This window comes from Staurois parvus, unplaced genomic scaffold, assembly GCF_062004578.1.
Source record: "Staurois parvus isolate SC_StPar_1 unplaced genomic scaffold, SC_StPar_1.0 ptg000116l, whole genome shotgun sequence".
NCBI classification, from domain to species: domain Eukaryota; kingdom Metazoa; phylum Chordata; class Amphibia; order Anura; family Ranidae; genus Staurois; species Staurois parvus.
In genome coordinates this window covers 5,677,170-5,698,092 of record NW_028317912.1, presented here as the reverse complement: position 1 = coordinate 5,698,092, position 20,923 = coordinate 5,677,170, and the positions used below count along the sequence as shown (strand labels likewise).

Below are 20,923 nucleotides of genomic sequence, written 5' to 3'. Positions count from 1 at the left end.
CATGATTTTGCAAAGCTGCCCTGAGAAGTATATCTGCTATGGGGCGGCAGGCAAGCGGGTAATTAAAGCCATTAGTCTGTTGGGATAGGTCTCCACTAACTTTGCACATCTAGACTTGGCAATATTTGCCCGCTCTTCTTTGCAGAACTGCTCAAGTTCACTTTAATTTGATTGTGACTGTTTGTGGACTGCAGTCTTAAATCATTCCACAGAGTTTCAAAGGGGTTTAAGTCTGGGCTCTGACTAGGCCATGCAAGGACGTTCACCTTTTTCTCCTCCAACCACTGTATGGCCATTTTTGCTGTGTGCTTTGGGTCATTATCATGTTGGAAGGTAAACCTTCTCACTGACAACTTTCTGGCAGAAGGCAGCACATTTTCCTCAAGAATTTGATGGTTTTTCACCCCATCCATCTTTCCTTCTATCCTGACAAGTGCTCCAATCCCTGCTGCACAGAAGCCCCCCAGAACAGGATATTACCACCTCCATGCTTTACTGTAGGAACGGTAGTATTTGGATGGTGAGATGTATTGGATTTCCGTCAGACACATTTTATCCTTCTAGTCAAGTAAAAACTGAGGCAAAGGCTCTGCGGTGCCAGGTAGGGCTACACAGTGAAGATCCCGAAGTAGGGCTGAAGGAGGTTCACATTGGTAGCAAAACTGAGCATGTACCATAAATCATCCTCCCTTCACGTAACCTTTTGCCAACCATGTAGCCCATATCTGCAATAGCAAGAAAAAGTAGGCCTCAGCACCCCGCGTCGGCACATATACACCCACAACAGCAATTAGCAAGCTCACTGCACATTAACTGAGCCGTCAAAGACAGCTCTCAGTCACAGCTTTTGACAAGCAGCCTGTGGGATGGGTTCCCAATCATGTATCCACTGTGACAACCAACTTTAGTGGGCTCATGATAGTGAAGCTGTGCCACCTCCCAGCCATTAACCAAAAAGTGCCATTAACCACCTCCCATCCGGCTGTTGTATATAAACGGCCGGACAGTGGCAGTGCAGGGTCGGGTGGCCATTTATAAACAGCCTTCCTGCACCCTGCTTGTGCGCGCTCCCTGGGAGCACGCAGCACCGCAATCCGCCTCCGGACACAGTGAAACACCGATCGTCGGACAGGACCTCTGTGTGACGTCCCGATCATGTGATCACTGATTGGCCAATCAGTGATCACATGCAGAGTAGTAAGCAAGATGTCACTTTTGACATTGCTTACTACCTGTGAAATCTGTTAATGATCACAGAGATCACATGGTACAAGGCTATTCACAACAGCCTTGTACCCTGTGACAAGCTGTGACCAATCACAGCTCACACAGTAGTTCTCAATGGCTGCAAGAATGCAGCTAGTGAGAAGGAGAAATCATTGCTTTTACAGTCTTTACGGGTGTAAAAGCAATCAGTGTAAAAAAAAAAAAAAAATCTTCATCACCCCTCACATGTAGTACAGTGTCACCATGGTGACACTGTACTGCTAGGGTGACAATATGTAAAAAAAAAAAAATGTTTAAAACTTATAATTTTTGGTTATAAACTAATTTGGGTTATTTTATTTTACTAAAAAGATAACAGAATACATTTTGGCCAAGATTTATACTGAAATACTATTTATTTCCAAACTTTTATAAGAAAAACACTTTTTTTCTAAATTTTTGGACTTTTTCATTTACATAGCAAAAAAAATAAAAATCCCAGTGGTGAATAAATACCACCAAAATAAAGCTTTATCTGTCTAAAAAAAAATGCTAAAAAATTCATATGGGTACAGTGTTGCATGACTGCGCAATTGTCATTCAAACTGTGATAGCACTGAAAGCTGAAAATTGGCCTGGACAGGACGAGGGTAAAAAAGTGTCCGGACTGGAAGTGGGTAAGGGAGTTCAAGTTCTCCTTTAGGCATGCATGATGACGTGGATCATATTTAAACATCAGAAATCACAATTTACCTTGTGCTCACTCTTCTGGCCAACAGGACGTTTCAACCATTCACTTTCATCCCCCATGTTGATTTCCCTTTCTCTGTTTAGGTGCTAAAGTGGTGAGCTAGAAAAACAAGATAAATAGCAGGTGAATGTGTTATTACAGATGTGGATCTCCAAGATAAAATGAATGATCAAAAAAGTGAAAAAAAAAACAAGGAGAAAATCATTAGAGGCACAAATAGTCAGCAGATCTTCACCCAACCCAGCTTTACATCTATATCAATGTCCCAACCACTCCAGACTCTGGCTGAAAGTTTTCAGAGAAGGAAATCCATTCATGCATTCAATTCCAAAGTAAGCGACTGCCTTTATTCTGAATGTCCTGTTTTAGGATAGGGAGGGGTAACATTCACAAGTCTTACACCAATAGAACATATCCAAAACATCCAACTACCATTAAAAACATTGTTGCAAATTTTATTTCGGGGATAGTACAATTTTTTAAAATATATTTTTATAAACACACACACGTACACATACACTTATTTACACACACTGCTGTGCAAACATTTTAGGCCGGTGTAAAAAATGCTGTAAATTAAATATGTAAGCCCAACATTGCATACTCCTGACATACAACTGTTGTACCACGTGCTTGTACCAAAAAAAAAAAAGTATCCTGTTCTCCTTGAATTGCTTGCTTTGTGTGAAATTGTTGGTGTTCCTGCCAGTTCCTGTGCTTTCCTATTAAAAACTGACCACACCAGGCATGAGAGCACAGTGTGGCCAGTTTTCTGGTTCTGCTGACAACTCAGCCTGTTCTCCTCCATGGATTAAACTGTGCTGACATGCTTCCTTCACAGTCTTTCACTGGGAAGACCAGTGTGCTGCTGTTTCTCCTCCCTGAGTTCCATATGAAGCTGAGAACAGAAGATATATTTTCACTTTTTCTATATGTATTGTGTCAGTGTGACGATCTGTCATCCAGGATTCTCAACTAGGCAGGTTGAGGGGCTCCAGGGTAAGTGTTTGATACGGAGGAAAGTGGCTTTTCACTTTCCTCCTTTGTTTGTAAGGTCTGTTTTGGGATCTGGAGCCTGGAGATTTCAAAGAGATCTGGGAGGGATGAAATCTTCAATCCTGGGACCAGGTTTTGGGATAGGCCAGGAGACTGATTGCACAGGTGTGTGCAGGCCTTTAGAGAGAGTCAGGACCAGGGTTCTGGGCTCCACCCCGGCAGCTAGGAGTCAGCAGGGATCCACCCCGGCAGCTAGGAGTCAGCAGGGCTCCACCCCAGCAGATAGGAGTCAGATGGGAGGTCTCTGCCTTGGAGTCAGGTGGAAGCCAGACTAGCTGTGTGCTAGTGGCTATAATTTGGGAAGAGTCTACAGGAGACTGACATTGAACTGTGTGTAAGCCAGGAGGCTGATTTTGTTGGTGGATACCCCTGCGTGGGAAGCATTATGTTTGAACTTTCATTTAAATAAAAGTGGGCTAAAAAGGCCCTTGAAAAAGAAAGCGAGTAGCTGTTTGCGTTTAAAAGCTCTACCACGTTGAAGCGAGTTCCCACAGTATACATAAATGTTTTGCCTTTCATTTCTATTTCAAACTGAATGGGCTGTTTTACAAGATGAGGGTTTACTTATACTATGGATTCTTTCAGGCATAGAAGTGTTAATAGTTTATTTTTATCAAATAACAAAATGGAAGGTAAATGAACCAAAGAGAAATCCAAATTAAATCAATATTTGGTGTGACCATCCTTTGCCTTCAAAACAGCATCAATTCTAGGTACACTTGTACAGTTTTTGAAGGAACTCGGCAGGTAGGTTGTTCCAAACAGATTGGAGAACTAACCACATATCTTCTGTGGATGTAGGCTGCCCTTTATCCTTCTGACTCTTCATGTAATCCCAAACAGACTTGATGAGGTTGAGATCAGGGCTCTGTGGGGGCCAAACCATCACTTCCAGGACTCCTTGTTCTTCTTTACAGTAAAGATGGTTATAATGACATTGGATGTATGTTTGGGGTCATTGCCCTTCTGCAGAATAAATTTGGATATATATCCTGAAGTTTAGGCGCTAAGGCTGGGCAGTGAGGTATACATAGAATGATTGTCTAAAGTGGCTGCTAGTCCTCAGCTGCTTCGCATGAAAATCACCAAGAGTGGTGAAAAAAGCAAACATGAAACCAAATGTCCCAAAAGCGATTCGAGGAAAGTGACTTGTATAAAGGAGTCCCCATGTCAAATCAAAAATCAGAACAACAATTCGGTCACTGTGGCACTAAACGTTTATAACAAGGCACAAGCATATTTATGGCAGATAAAACACGTGCTCTCTTGCTTGATCAATGGTAATATACCAGTCAGAACAAGAGAGGATGAACTTCAATAAAAACAGCAACATTGCACATTAAAGGAAAGCCTTCCAGGGAGATAGAAGCTCACAGAGCTTCAGGAGTGTCAGCGGTGAGCCCATGTCAGCAAACAGGACTGTTTTATAACCACTAGTGACTCCGCTAGTAAGGATCCACCATCAATGGGTCCACTAGGATTCTGGGAGTCACTCGGTAACCTGCGTGGGCTCGGATGCGGTGCACCAGAAGTGACGTCAAAAAAGGAAGTTAACCGGATCCGGGGATCAAGGTGGAGCGCAAGCTGGACCAAACAAGATGGAGGCTTCCACTGTCACCATGACAACGCATTTCGAGCGTGGCCCTTTCCCTGCTCACAGTAACTGGTGACAGGGGTCTAAAAGACCCGACATCTCACCTGCCTGCAGTGAAACTAATAGAGTGTGAGTGCCCTCCATTCCTGTCTTCCCCAGCCATACTCACAGACAACTATCAGGAGCAGAAAAACACAAACTGGATCCCAGGAGGGAAATACACACTGCCAAGACAAGGCAACCAAATCATGAATCAGCCATATAGTAAGAGGCCCCTAATGCCCCTCCAACCCCCAGAAACACCAACATCTGTTACGGCATCATTAGCCCTCTCACTGCCGGGGGGGGGGGTACACACCAGGAGCTGGGAGTGTGTTGTATGTAACAATGTATCACAAGTTGTCTGTCGGCTTGCTGCTGAAATAGACTCCTGATGTGTGAAGAAGCAGCACCTGTCACAAAGGCATTACATCACATAGGAGACGGTGTCCTCTCTGTGATATCAATAAAAAGTGTCAACAAATAAACGTACACCCAAGCACTTAAACCTCCAAAAGGTCCCCCCCCCCCTATGTACATACCAACCTGAGCACACCGGTCATGGCACCCACATATGAAAAGATTGCTGGTGCTACACGTGTTGTGCATTGCTGCACATGCCAGAGTGACAGCAATCATTTTAGGGCTGTTATACAGAGTTACTTCCAACCTAATGACCTGGAGGGGCTTTTAATGTGTCCCCTTGGAGAAAATATAGGGTGCTGAAGTACATGTTTGTATTATGGGCACGCTCAGTTTTAAAGCTTCACATATTGGGCATCTATTTACCTGGTGCAACTTCATCTTTTATATTTTACCAAACATTTGGGGAATATATTGTGTTTGTGTGCCCTAAAATGAACTCTAGTGACATTTTTTACTAAAAATTTGAGCTTGAAAAACCATTGCACACATATTATGTGACATAAATTGTCTAATTTTTGATATAATTTTTGATATTTGAATTGCCAGGGTCTCTGCTGCAAGAAAATATATCATGTTTGGGGGTTTTCTGTAATCTTCAGCAATCACCTTAAATTCATTTTTAAAATATGTGTAAAAAAAACCCTAAAAACGTCTCTGGCAGAAAAAGGGTTAAACGTGCCCAGTCTAAATGTATGGTGATATTAAAGTGTGTGTCTATAGAACAATATTTCTGGTAGTATTTGGGGTAAAATAAGGTTTATGTGTTAAACAAATGGGCTAACAGGTGAATTTCTAAGCATCAGGTCGGTTGAGGAGGGGGGGGGGGAGGGGGGGGGAGATTTGAGTAAACAACCTCACACCAAAAGTGACAGTTGATCGCTGCTGATAGCTGTACTGCTGAGGACACAGACACCTGTAGCTCCAGGATTTCTGTGGATTTCTGTGGATTTCAGCAAGTTTTCAGCGTTTCTGCTTTTATGATGGCCAAAGACTTCGACTGGGGATCAGCGGACCCTCTTCTGCTTCTGGGATTCGCATCCTCGGACTGCACCGGGAAGGACAGAGAGGAGGACATCATGGCCGCTGTCACTTACCTGCAGGGAGGAAAGCCTGAGAAGACTGAGGCCCTGGGACAGCTTCTGGACATGGCTACTACCTGCACCATGGCTCCCATCTTCCACTATCCAGTGAGGTTCCCAAAGACATCTGGGAAGAGGGCTGAAGATGGAAAGGCCCTCAAGGTGAAGAGGAGGGACATCACCACCAGCTTGGCATCCCAGGAGCCTACAACCAGCACCCAGCGATGCTCTTCCCGAGCAAGCAAAGGGGCTAAATACAAAGAGCTGGTAGCTGAAGGTCTCCTGGATGCCCTGAATGCCAAAGAGCCCAAAAGAAAGGCAGCGTACAGCAAGCCTCAAGGAGCCAAAAGACCCAGGGCCGAATGAGGTAAGTAACATCAGGTAAGGGCCGAATGAGGTAAGTAACATCAGGCAATTATGGGTTTTTTATGTTTACAGCCCATCTCTCTTACCTCCCCCTAATTACTGGCTTAAAGGGGAAAAAAAGTCCATTTTTTAGCCATAGCTCTCTCTATACTGTGTGTTTCCGATTCTGACATCTTCCCTGTCTCCTGAATCTGTCCTTTTCTTCTCACTTTGTTTGGAAAAAAAAAAAAATTACAAAAAAAAAAAAAAAAAATACAAAAAAAAAAAAAAATAGATTTTAGTTTTTAACATAGATAAAATAGTGGTAAGTTAATGTAAGATATTATGGTGTGTTTCTGACTTCATGTAACATCCTCTTTAACCCTTGAACCTCTCCTTTTCTTCTCATTTCTGTTTAAAAAAGAAAATGTTATATATAATATTATATTTTATGTATACAAACTGCAAAACCCACCACCTGTCACCCACAGCTGGCAGTTGGATTACAAAAAATGGAGATCTGGATCAGAAAAAGTCACTTTTTTGGGTTATTGTATACATTTTTAAAACATCTTAACGTTAACATCTTACAAAAAAGGAGAGGATTGGCTGGCTATAGGGGTGGAGGAGGCCAGATTTTTTTATTTTTGTGACACTAAACAATATCCCTATTATTCAGAAAAAAAACCCAAACACATCCGCTAGTTACTGTTCCTGTAATCTATTTTTCTGGAAATAATTTCTTACTGTGTTTTTCTACTTCTTTGTAACATCCTCCATGAGATTCCACACCTTCCCTCCAACTTCTTTTTGAAAATAAAACTCCTTGTGACATCCTACATTAACTCCCAAACCTCTCCTTTTCCCCACTTCTCTTTGTTTGAAAACAGCAGTGAATATTAGTTGTAGCCATGTACACTGCTCTATACACACTGCACGCCCCATCACCCATCGCCCAGGGCCCATATCAGGAAGTTGGATCACAAATTAAAAAAAGTAAAAATGGAGATTTGGAGGGTCTGAGAGCACCAATGACTTTTTTTTGGCTTAAAAAACACATATTTGAATTGGATATATTTTTTAAACCAGAGTTTAGTGTCACTTCTTTAACATCTTACTAAAAAGGAGAGGTTTGGTCGGCTGTAAGGGGAAGGAGGAGGCCGGATTTTTTCGTGACACTAAACAATATCCTTATCATTCAGAAAAAATCCAATACACATCCACTAGTTCATAAAACACACAGTGCCGCGCTTTTAGTATGTGATAGCAAACAAATTATGTTATAATACAGTGAACATATGTGAATAAAAGTCTCCAAGTATAATGTTTTTCTTCAACTTGAAACAAACTTCACAATTTCATATCTTCATGCAATATCAATCCTCCACCACAAACGCCAGATGTGCCCTCAACAGGGTTTTTGATCTCACATATAGTTTGGTCAAAAAACGCATGTGTCCCTCGAGGTGGACATAAATGGTCAGATGTATCCTGAAAATGGAATCTTCCTCCAAAGATCACCGATCCCTTTAATCTTTCCTCCTCCATTCAGCATACATGATAAAAAAACGAGTAAAACACAATAGTGCGTTATCCTTTAAAACACATTACTTTACTAAAAGCATAAAAAGTGGCCAGTCACATAATACAGGTACTAGATCACACCAGATATATGCGCAATTAAAACCTGCAATACTCTTGTATGAGCAATCAAAGGAAACTCCACTCCTCAAATGTAACAATGTGGTTGTAACGATGAACAGCGAGCTTCATGACGTCACCAAGCCCCCCCTTCATCGTTACAACCACATTGTTACATTTCAGGAGTGGAGTTTCCTTTGATTGCTCATACAAGAGTATTACAGGTTTTAATTGCGCATATATCTGGTGCGATCTAGCACCTGTACCATGTGACTGGCCACTTTTTATGCTTTTAGTAAAGTAATGTGTTTTAAAGGATAACGCACTATTGTGTTTTACTCGTTTTTTGACATGTATGCTAAATGGAAGAGGAAAGATCACCGATCCCTTTAATCTTTGGAGGAAGATACCTTTTTCAGGATACATCTGACCATTTATGTCCACCTCAAGGAACACAAGCGTTTTTTGAACAAACTATATGTGAGGTCAAAAACCCCTGGTGAGGGCACATCTGGAATTTGTGGTGGAGGATTTATATTGCATGAAGATATGAAATTGTGAAGTCTGTTTCAAGTTGAAGAAAAACTTTATACTTAGAGACTTTTTTCACATATGTTCACTGTTTTATAACATAATTTGTTTGCTCTCACATACTAAAAGAGAGCGCGGCACTGCGTGTTTTATGTATTAGAATCCACGCACATCATGAGTATGTGTTAGTGTGAGCTGCTTTCTGATATATAGTTTTGTATTTGACACAAGAAGGGAATATTTTTAGTAGCATTTGTGACTGTGTGAGAATTTGTTGTTTATAATTGTACACATCCACTAATTAATGGCCCTGTAATAAACTATTTTTCATTAAACAATTTATTACTGTGTCTTTCTGCTTCCTTGTAACATCCTTCATGAGCTCCCACACCTATGCTTTCCCCCCACTTGTTTGTTTGAAATGAGCACACTAGTTGTGATCATACGCCTGTTCTATGCACACTGGAGTGTCACTTTAACATCTTGCAAGAAAAGAACGTGATAGCCTGGCTATTAGGGGAGGAGGAGGTCAGATATTTTTTTTTCTGAAACTAAATGATATCTTGATTTAACAAAAAAAAAAAAAACAATTATTTTTCAAGAAATTGTGTCTTACTGTGTATCATTGTGATATCCGCCATTGACTCCCAAATGTCTCCTATCCCCCTCACTTCTGTTTATTTGGAAAGAGCAGTGAATATAAGTTATGGCCATGTACACTGCTCTACATACACTGCACAGCCCACTCACAAAAAAAAAAAAATTGGGATTTGAAGCAGTAAAAACTACTTTTTGGGTTAACAACACATTTTTTAAACCAAAGTTTAGTGTCACTTCTTTAACATCTAACAAAAAAGGAGAGGATTGGCTGGCTATAAGGGGAAGGAGGAGGCCAGATTTTTTTTGTGACACTAAACAATATCCTTATTCAGAAAAAAATCCAATACACATCAGCTAGTTAATGTAATAATCTATTTTTCATAAAATCATTTCTTACTGTGTTTTTCTGCTTCCTTGTAACATCCTTCATGAGCTATAACAATCAATAAGTGTAGCGCTCTGGTGAAAACTAACTGAATCTCAACATAAACAACATGTGACATAATGGTGTCAGGGTCCCTGAGGAAGTCACGTGAGAGGTGATGCAAGGCATAGGTGACGTCATTTTTGGCGCGGACGCCATCTTTGGACTCCCTAAAGAACCCATGTAAGTACACCCATACATCAGGTTCAAAATGCTGTATACAAGAAGATGTATCATGTGAGTGTCCTGTGTATATTATTTTAATTACTGTGTTAATAAATGATAAAACACTATGGAGGCTTTTCTCTTTGTGGACCATGTGGGAGATGATTTTTCTGAATAACAGCCATTTAGGATATTCCTAGAGGATACGCTTTAACCCAAGGGGGATCCAGGAGTGATCCATAAGGCATTTAGGCCCTTTTAGGGTCGCAGCAAGGAGGTGATGAGCCAATCTAGCTGTGTGTGGAGTCATCACCAGAGCCTACAAACGTACAAGATTCACCTGCATGATTGCATTTATTGTTGTGAACACTGGTGGCAAGTTTTGTTTATGAGATATTACTTTCAGTGATGTGTTCATTTATATTCACTTGCTGTATATATATATATATATATTTTCTGATTTCAGCGGTTTATTTATGGTATGAATAAAGTGTGTTGACACAGAGCACTTGTTTTATAGGGTATATCCCTGTATTAGGGGGCTTAATATTAGTCATGTCCACCATATGCACAATATCGTGTGATGTTGCACTGTTTTAGCATTCATTCTCATTAAGATTCACGGTTTGTTCCACCATTATGTCACATGTTGTTTATGTTGAGATTTAGTTAGTTTTCACCAGAGCGCTACACTTATTGTTTGTTATATTTTGGTTTTTCACTTTCGGTAATAAGGTGCAGGTGTAGCAGCTTATTATTAGTTTAGTAGGATTGAGCGCAGGAGGTTTTCCCCAATCCTTCATGAGCTCCCACACCTATGCTTTTCCTCCTCACCTGTTTCTTTGAAACAAGCATGCGCACTAGTTGTGATCATACGCACTGTTCTATGCACACTGCAAATCCCACAGCCTATTTCAGCTTCTGGTGCAGGAAAAAAAGAGAAAATGCTGCATTTTGTTCTAAACAGAACCATACTGGAACATGGCAAACTGCATCAAAACTGCACCGCAACAGAGTGTGGTGTGAACTGTAAGCAAAAACGTATCCGGAATGCATCCAGAGTGCGTTTTGTGGTGTGAACTGGCCCTACATGAGATCTTTATCTTTCAGAAATAAGAAATACACATCCACTAGTTAACACTCCAGTCATCTATTTTTTGTGCAGCATTTGCTTTCAGTTCTGCGGTCTCAGATTTGTGCATGAAAGAATAAAGCCGTACCGTCTGGATTATTGGCGGTTGTCAGCAGCATCAGGAGTGAGGTAAGTGAGTCAGGTAGATTGTGAAAATATCTCATCCACTCGATGTCCAATCTGGAATCTTGCAAGCAACCCAGAACCTAGAAATAACGATCATAAAATGATTTAGATGGTGCAACCATTGTACACAGCAAATGTCAATATGTCAGCATTATAAATAAAGGTGTGAGAAAACTATTCTAGCCAATAAACACCCACCACCAGGGACACAATTCCAACATTTGAATTCCGGGCTCTAAATGCTGATGGATCTAATCTACTGGCCACATTGTCTAACATTCATCAGATACAACACTGTCATATCCTAACTAGGGATGCAAGTGTGATATCGATACTGTCGCTCAAGTACTCGCCGTTACCAATTACCGATACTTTGCTATGCCATTGGTGTTCATACAAAATGTATGGACGCAAATTGCATCGCAAAGAATAGCATGCATTTTGAACAGGAATGCAATTGACTTCTTCAGGACTGCGTGATTGTTAGACAGAACTCCATTTTATAGGCTGAAGATCTGCCAATCAGACCGCTGGGCGGGACAACCACTGCCATACTAGCGTAGTCCGAACGGTAACTAGGCAACCCTACCGTCGGACTCGCAGTGAAAAGAAGCCTGTTTTCCACAGACCCTATAGATCACAGGGCAGTACTTCTTAATGGCACTATATAGTATATATCCCTTAATGGCTCCCAACATCATTATTGGACAGTATAAATTGGACAGCATCAAAAAACCTTTAATAATCTAAATAATTATAAATTTGATAAAAATACACTAGATAAAAAAATAAAAAAACTCACCCCCTAATCCTCAAAAAAAAACGGGTGATACCAACCCGATGCCATTAATATAAAAATTAGTATACAGATTTATATGTATATAAAAAATAAGTACATGTATATAAAAAATATTTTAATATACAAAACCCTTAATCAAATACTGTATACTAATAATCTCATATTGCCAATCCATAATATATGTGAATAAACCAAAATAAAATTACCTTTTATTAATATAATTAAAAATGCAAATAAACCCTTAAAAAACAGAGAAATAATGCTCATAATAGTGTATTAGCACAGGTTTTTTTTTAGGCGGAGTGTAGACACTCTGTGCCTGAAGGAATGGAGTGAGGCTACCTCTCGGGGAAGCTCTGAAACTGCGGCAGGACAGGAATGTTGGTGGCGCATAGCTCTGAGGAAGTTCGGCCTTCCTGTTGGGTTCACGAAGTTCAGGATTGATTGCACCTCCTCCCAGTTGGGTGCGGTCTGGTGGGATAACTGGGGTGTTGTGCATGGCCTGATAGGTGGAATGTGGGTGGGGTGTCCTCCTTCAGGGGGTGACCACAGTACCCTGAGGGTTGTCATTCCCCCTGTTGCTGCCATGGGCTCTATTCAGATGTTTTGGAATTGTAATTCTAAAAAAAAACTAATTTTTTATTTAACATCCAATTATTTATTGTAACACACTATTGTGAGCATTTTTCTATGTCAGTAAAACTGAGGACTGGTAGGATGAGGACGGCGACAAAGGCAGTTCTCTGTGAACAAACTTCACGACAATTAACCTTTCAGACTGAAGGCATCTATGTGGAAGAGAGCTCTGCATTGATTAAAGAAGGGGAATGTGTTGGGACATTACAGGTGATCATTGCTGACCACTGCATCACCCACCATAAGATAACAGCAACAACCATTTCAAGTCTGTTCTCTGTTTTGTGAATGAAAAGGGTTGTTCTTATGTAGATCTTAGTAAACAAGTCTGGAGAGGAAGATGGAAGGTTCTAGGATGAGGCTTATTACAATCAGGCATCTAACAGTAAAAATACGATGACTAGCATGGAGTAGGTTAGCGTAGTGTAGTTTAGTGTAGGTCCTGCCCTGAAAGAGTCTACCTTGTCGTGGTGGGCAGGCTTGTCATCTTTTGGTTACAAATGTCAAAACTGGAGAAAGAATGTATTGTCTCTGGGCAGTTTCATTTTTGACCATGGGATTCAACTAAAAGACTCCTAAGATTTCATATAGGCAGATCAGAAAAAAGTGTGACCAGGGGTCTGACGAAGGGCGGCAAAAACAGCAAATCCCCAAAATTAAGCAAGTGCAGCACCACCCATAAATGAACATAATTAACAATGTGTCTCATTTATAAAATCGTACAACAATAAAGTTCTGTGACTATTTGTAAAACTGTAATGTAACAATGTGAATAAATGCAATAAAGAAAAAAAAATTACTAAAAATGAAAATAAAAATAATAATTAAAAAATATATTATTAATATATATATTTTAAAGTTTTTTTTATCATTTTAATCTTAATTTATTTTTTTCCTTTATTGCATGTATTTATATTGTCATGTTACATTGTTACGAATAGTCATAGAACCTAAGGCCTTGTTCATGCCATTTGTTTCTGTATACCTTTCTGAGTTTTTCTGCATAAGTTCTGCAAGGGTACAAAGAAAACAATAGTTCTCTATGTGCCCTATTCCCTGTATAAAACTCACTGATATGCGTATGAAAACAGATGTAAACTTGTGCTCTGCGAGTGAAATCTTTTCCATCAGTTTTTCTGCACGTATAGTGTGAACGAGGCCTAACTTGTATGATTTTATTAATGAAACACATTGTTAATTATGCTGATTTATGGGTAGCACTGATTTTAGCTTTAATAACTGTTGATCCTTCAGTTGAGAGGAGATACACGTTTTTTGGTGTAAGCAGCTTCCTTAATTAGGATACCTATACCACATAATAGGCACGGGATACCTATTGCTCGCCCGCCCGGCAGTGTCATTCAGTCACAGAATTCTGTGAATGGGAAACTACACTCTCTGCTTGTAGTCCTCAGTGAACTACCACAGCACTGTTGAGCACTGTGATAGTTCGTTGTCTCTTCCTGTCAGTGTGTATCTGCTTGCCCGTACGGAGTAAAAGCACACATCCACTGACAAGTCTGCAGAAGTCCTGCATAGCACCCGCGATCTGCTGATTGCAGGAGCAATGCTTTCTAATAAATGCACATTTTCTTACCTGCAAAAAGATGTACATGTATTATTTATTTTTTTTTTTTTTAGAGGTGAACTTATCCTTTAAAACTAGCTATAAAATGGGACAGTTGCCATTTTTGTAAACATAAGAAACAGGCACAACAATGAGTCACATAGAGGCATGGTGAGGGGTGCAGCAATGAGGCCACAGTGTACAAACTACAGACACCCTGTCCTCAGTCCATACTGAGCTCCTGAGCCGCACAGTGCCATTGGTTGGTAAGATGCTGTTAGGTGTGCAGTAGGCAGTGCCTTAGCAAATAATTACGCATCCCTCGCCCCATTCAGCTGATGATTGGAATGTTCCCCAGCCTACAATTGAATGTAAACAAAGGGTTGGGGTGCTGGGGATGCTGACTGATGTCATTGTTCAAAAAGTGCCATAGCCATATTTGGTTTATTACATCAGCCGGCATTCTTAGCCCCTTCATTTACAATCAGCTGTCACCTGGAGAATCTCCTGGTTGTCAGCTGAATGGAGCCAGAGATGCATCCTTGGTTGCTAGGATAGCAGCAGCCTCCAGCATTCTAGCAACCAGCAAGCCCTAAGGAGGAAGCGTAACATTCACAACAGCTTTGCAGCGCAAACATGGTCTGGCCTGTCTCTGTACACCAAATTGGAGGTGGTTTTAATTACCTCCTGATACGTTATCTACAAACTGTCAGTAATTCTTACATTTGAAAATTCCCAAAATAGGAACTACCCAAGTCTGTTGCATGTTTTGGAACTTTACGAGCAAGGCTTTCCTTAATTATGTGCAGATGATTTAAAGGCAATCTGGATCTCCCCAATGTGCCTAACATTGATGTCAGTGGGAAAATAATTCCTCATACATTGATGTCGGTTAAAATATAATGCCTGCTTGTACATGTGACTTACATCGATGTCACTGGGAATATAATGCTCTCAAGTTGCTGTAGATGGGAAAATAATTCCTGTTTCACTGGTGTCAGTGTGTTGCTACATAAGTGTACAGCCGGTGGGAAGGGGTTTATTTGGTGTGGATGGGAAACCTCACATTGGAAGGAAGACCACATGAAATCACCACACACTGACAGCACAGCAATGAAGAACTCCCTTTAAAACGTGTGTGCGTGTGCGTGTGCGTGCGTGTATATAACAAGTTTACTGCTACTTTAAATTGGTAAAGATTGTAAAATAATGCCCTTTATACTGGTGTCAATGGGAAAACTATTCCCCACCAACATACCAGTGACAGTGTGCAAAAAAAAAAATAATTACATTGGTGTCAGTGGGAAAATAATTCCCCTTATGTGAGCATCCCTTTGGTAATATTTTTCACATACGTGGATGTCAGTGGAAAAATTGCCAGTAAGGCTACGTTCACACTAGTGTTGTGTGCAGGCAGAAGAGAGGCGTTTGGGAAGCGTTTTTACCGCTTCCCAAACGCCTCGGACAATTCTGCACATTGCAGCACATGGTGCTGTTCTAACGGGAGCATTAGCATCGAGGCAAAACAGACGTTGAAACCTCCTATTCTAGTCTATGGTGCCGCTCCGCAAACGCGCGACTGGCATTTGCGGTGCGATTGCGGGGTGTTTGCGGAGCGGTAATACCATTCAAACTTCATTATAGGCGTTTGTGGGGCATTTTTAATGCTCGGAAAAAACCTAGCAACCGCCGCTAAACCGCGCATGCGGCATTTTCCGAGCGTTAAAAAACACTCCGCAAACGCCGGACCAACACATGCCAAACGCTATAGGGGCATTTGGCAAGCGTTGGTAAAACAGTCAAGTGTGAACGAGCCTTAAATTGGAAAATTTAAAATAATTTCCATTACACTGGTGTCATTAGGAAAATGATTTCTCTTTTCTTTTGTTAGTTCATCCTGGGACAAATCGATTCAATCTCGGGACAAACTGATGCACCTGTCACCAAACACCAGGTTTTCTCTGGCCTGGTGGATCATCATTCAAGCTTTGGAGTTGGGAAAATCCTTCCTATTGATCTCTTAAAAGATCCTCACAATGGAAGCAAGTCATGGGTTAGATTCCCTATGAAATTGTTATTGCGATCTGTGTTCCCCCTGGGGAGATTCACCTTCTATGTCCTGGTAACAGTAAGTGACATATAATGAGGGATTAAATGGAGTTAACTGTATCTATAGCCAAATCGTTTTCACTTTTGGATAGAGTAGAACAAATGTCTGCATTGGAGGACTTCTCTATTCCTTTTCTGGGAACAGCTTTTACAATTTTACATTTCTCATAATGTTCTGCTTCAGTGACAACAGCCATCAAGAAAAATAGAGACTCTCCCCAGTGCGAAAAAAAAACCAATAAAACACAACAGGGGCGCCGATCCTTCCCACTTAACCAAGAACAGAAAAAAAAGTTTTGGCTATGCATACAGGTTACGTGTTCTGGTGAGGAATGTCTACGAGGGAATTTCCTGGCAAAGGCTCCAGGAGGGTTAATGTTCTGATTTTGGTTGCAGGGCTGGGACTGTGTTAGTGTTGGGGGGTAGTGAGGAGGCAGGGGTGTATCTGCCATGAGGCAAACAAGGCGTTTGTCTAGGGTGGCAGTTTACAGGGGGGCGGCACGCCCCCCAGGCAGAAGGGACACTGTGTGTGTCAGCAACAGTGCTGCCATGGGTGAGTGTACAGCCAAGCCGACACACAAGGAGGGTCACCCGGGCTAAGGGACTGGCTGCAGAGGAGAGAAGAGTGGTGGGCGGATCCCTGGTGTGCGCTCGGAGCGTGTGAGGGGGGGGCCCACTGTCAGTGTGCGCTGGGACGTGCAGGATGGCCAGAAGGTGCCAGCGGAGGAGGAAAAAGAAAAGAACGAGGTCAGGGTGTAGGAGCCCCCCGCTCTTTTGCAGCCGCCGCCGGAGATCCTGAGGGATATGGGACACAAGCGTCCCTCCTGGAGTGATCCTGACACTGTCTGGAGGAGCCCCTGCTGGACAGGTAAGAGCTTGGAGGACTGGTGCTTCCCCACTCCTGTCCCCCCGACACACAGCCCCCCACCACTTCCCTCCCCCGTACCATTGCCCCCTCTCTGTCACACTGCCCCCTGTCACGCTGCCCCCTCCTGTCACCCTTTCCCACACCTGTTCCACTTCCCCCCTCCTGTCCCCCCACATTGTCCCACTACCCCCCATCTGTCCCCACTGCCCCTCACCTGTCCCTCTGTGCTCCTCCTGTCCCACTACCCCTCACCTGTCCCTCTGCGCTCCTTCTGTCCCACTGCCCCGATGCTGTCCCATGCCTCCTGTCATGCTGCCCCCCACCTGTCCCTCTGCGCTCCTCCTGTCCCGCTGCCCCGATCCTGTCCCATGCCCCCTGTCACGCTGCCCCCCACCTGTCCCTCTGAGCTCCTCCTATCCCACTGCCACTCACCTTTCCCTCTGCGCTCCTCCTTTCCCACTGCCCCTCACCTGTCCCTCTGCGCTCCTCCTGTCGCGCTGCCCCGATCCTGTCCCATGCCCCGTCATGCTGCCCCTCACCTGTCCCTCTGTGCTCCTCCTGTCCCACTGCCACTCACCTGTCCCTCTGCGCTCCTCCTGTCCCGCTGCCCCGATCCTGTTCCATGCCCCGTATCACGCTGGCCCCCACCTCTCCTTTTGAGCTCCTCCTGTCCCACTACCCCTCACCTTTCCTTCTGCGCTCCTCCTGTCCCTCTGCACTCCTCCTCCTGTCCTGATCCTGTCCCATGCCCCCCGTCACGCTGCCCCTCACCTGTTCCTCTGCGCTCTTCCTATCCCGCTGCCCCGATCCTGTCCCATGCCCCCCATTTGTCCCTCTGTGCTCCTCCTCCTGTCCCACTGCACTTCTCCTGTCCCTCTGCCCCCACCTGTCTCCCCACCCATCATGCTACCCCCCATCATGCTGCCCTCCCCCTGTCATGATGCCTCCCTCTTGTCCTGCTACCCTCCTACCTGTCTCGATGGCCTACTCCCCCTTCCTGCTGCCCCCCTCCTCTCCTGCTGCCCCCTTCCTGTCCTGCTGCCCCCCATCACGCTGACCCCCTCCTGTCCCACGACCCCCCCCCTGCCATGTCACACTGCCCTCCATCATGCTCCTGTACTGAAGAGGTGGATCTTAAACAGCAAGGGGAGAGATAAATGTAGATGGGGGGTGCTCAATTTTAGTCTTGCCTAGGGCAGCAAAAAAGTAAAATACACTACTGTGCGGAGGGTCGATGCTGGGACTGCAGGGATGGGTCAGTATGTGGGGACTGCAGGGATGGGTCAGTATGTGGTTATTGCAGGGATGGGTCAGTATGTGGGGATTGCAGGGATGGGTCAGTATGTGGGGATTGCAGGGAAGGTTCAGTATGTGGGCATTGCAGGGATGGGTCAGTATGTGGGCATTGCAGGGATGGGTCAGTATGTAGGGATCGCAGGGATGGGTCAGTATGTGGGGATCGCAGTGATGGGTCAGTATGTGGGAATCGCAGGGATGGGTCAGTATGTGGGGATCGCAGGGAAGGGTCAGTATGTGGGGATCGCAGGGAAGGGTCAGTATGTGGGGACTGCAGGGATGGGTCAGTATGTGGGGATCGCAGGGATGGGTCAGTATGTGGAGACTGCAGGGATGGGTCAGTATGTGGGGACTGCAGGGATGGGTCAGTATGTGGGGATTGCAGGGATGGGTCAGTATGTGGGGACTGCAGGGATGGGTCAGTATGTTGGGATCGCAGGGATGGGTCAGTATGTGGGGATCGCAGGGATGGGTCAGTATGTGGGGACTGCAGGGATGGGTCAGTATGTGGGGATTGCAGGGATGGGTCAGTATGTGGGGATTGCAGGGATGGGTCAGTATGTGGGGACTGCAGGGATGGGTCAGTATGTGGGGATTGCAGGGATGGGTCAGTATGTGGGGATTGCAGGGATGGGTCAGTATGTGGGTATTGCAGGGATGGGTCAGTATGTGGGGATTGCAGGGATGGGTCAGTATGTGGTGGACGGGAGAGTGAGGCAGTGTTGGGTTGGTGAGGAGGATCAGTGCTGGGATTGCAGAGATGGGTCAGTATGTGGGGATTGCAGGGATGGGTCAGTATGTGGGGATTGCAGGGATGGGTCAGTATGTGGGGATTGCAGGGAAGGGTCAGTATGTGGGCATTGCAGGGATGGGTCAGTATGTGGGGATCGCAGGGATGGGTCAGTATGTGGGGATCGCAGGGATGGGTCAGTATGTGGTGGATGGGAGGATGGGTCAGTATGTGGGGATTGCAGGGATGGGTCAGTATGTGGTGGATGGGAGGATGGGTCAGTATGTGGGGATTGCAGGGATGGGTCAGTATGTGGGGATTGCAGGGATGGGTCAGTATGTGGGGATTGCAGGGATGGGTCAGTATGTGGGGATTGCAGGGATGGGTCAGTATGTGGGGACTGCAGGGATGGGTCAGTATGTGGGGATTGCAGGGATGGGTCAGTATGTGGGGATTGCAGGGATGGGTCAATATGTGGTGGACGGGAGAGTGAGGCAGTGTTGGGTTGGTGAGGAAGATCAGTGCTGGGATTGCAGAGATGGGTCAGTATGTGGGGATTGCAGGGATGGGTCAGTATGTGGGGATTGCAGGGAAGGGTCAGTATGTGGGCATTGCAGGGATGGGTCAGTATGTGGGGATCGCAGGGATGGGTCAGTATGTGGGGATCGCAGGGATGGGTCAGTATGTGGGGATCGCAGGGATGGGTCAGTATGTGGTGGATGGGAGGATGGGTCAGTATGTGGGGATTGCAGGGATGGGTCAGTATGTGGTGGATGGGAGGATGGGTCAGTATGTGGGGATTGCAGGGATGGGTCAGTATGTGGGGATTGCAGGGATGGGTCAGTATGTGGGGATCGCAGGGATGCGTCAGTATGTGGGGATCGCAGGGAAGGGTCAGTATGTGGGGATCGCAGGGATGGGTCAGTATGTGGGGATCGCAGGGATGGGTCAGTATGTGGTGGATGGGAGGATGGGTCAGTATGTGGGGATCGCAGGGATGGGTCAGTATGTGGGGATCGCAGGGATGGGTCAGTATGTGGGGATCGCAGGGATGGGTCAGTATGTGGGGATCGCAGGGAAGGGTCAGTATATGGGGATCGCAGGGATGGGTCAGTATGTGGGGATCGCAGGGATGGGTCAGTATGTGGGGATCGCAGGGATGGGTCAGTATGTGGGGATTGCAGGGATGGGTCAGTATGTGGTGGATGGGAGGATGGGTCAGTATGTGGGGATTGCAGGGATGGGTCAGTATGTGGGGATTGCAGGGATGGGTCAGTATGTGGGGATTGCAGGGATGGGTCAGTATGTGGTGGATGGGAGGATGGGTCAGTATGTGGGGATTGCAGGGATGGATCAGTATGTGGGGATTGCAGGGATGGGTCAGTATGTGGGGATTGCAGGGATGGGTCAGTATGTGGGGATTGCAGGGAAGGGTCAGTATGTGGGCATTGCAGGGATGGGTCAGTATGTGGGGATCGCAGGGATGGGTCAGTATGTGGGGATCGCAGGGATGGGTCAGTATGTGGGGATCGCAGGGATGGGTCAGTATGTGGTGGATGGGAGGATGGGTCAGTATGTGGGGATTGCAGGGATGGGTCAGTATGTGGTGGATGGGAGGATGGGTCAGTATGTGGGGATTGCAGGGATGGGTCAGTATGTGGGGATTGCAGGGATGGGTCAGTATGTGGGGATCGCAGGGATGGGTCAGTATGTGGGGATCGCAGGGAAGGGTCAGTATGTGGGGATCGCAGGGATGGGTCAGTATGTGGTGGATGGGAGGATGGGTCAGTATGTGGGGATCGC

At 44.6% G+C, this 20,923-nt stretch overlaps 2 long non-coding RNA genes across 2 annotated transcripts in view; one reads left to right on the top strand and one right to left on the bottom strand.

The window, feature by feature from the left end:
• LOC149467304 (uncharacterized) overlaps positions 1-2,058 on the bottom strand; it is a 48,867-nt gene extending 46,809 nt beyond the window's left edge. The window contains exon 1 of the long non-coding RNA XR_016311955.1: positions 1,960-2,058. This is a non-coding gene — a long non-coding RNA (uncharacterized LOC149467304). The remainder of the gene's footprint in view (positions 1-1,959) is intronic.
• A 14,588-nt stretch (positions 2,059-16,646) lies between these two features.
• LOC149467303 (uncharacterized) overlaps positions 16,647-20,923 on the top strand; it is a 33,605-nt gene continuing 29,328 nt past the window's right edge. Inside the window, exon 1 of the long non-coding RNA XR_016311953.1 lies at positions 16,647-17,094. This is a non-coding gene — a long non-coding RNA (uncharacterized LOC149467303). The remainder of the gene's footprint in view (positions 17,095-20,923) is intronic.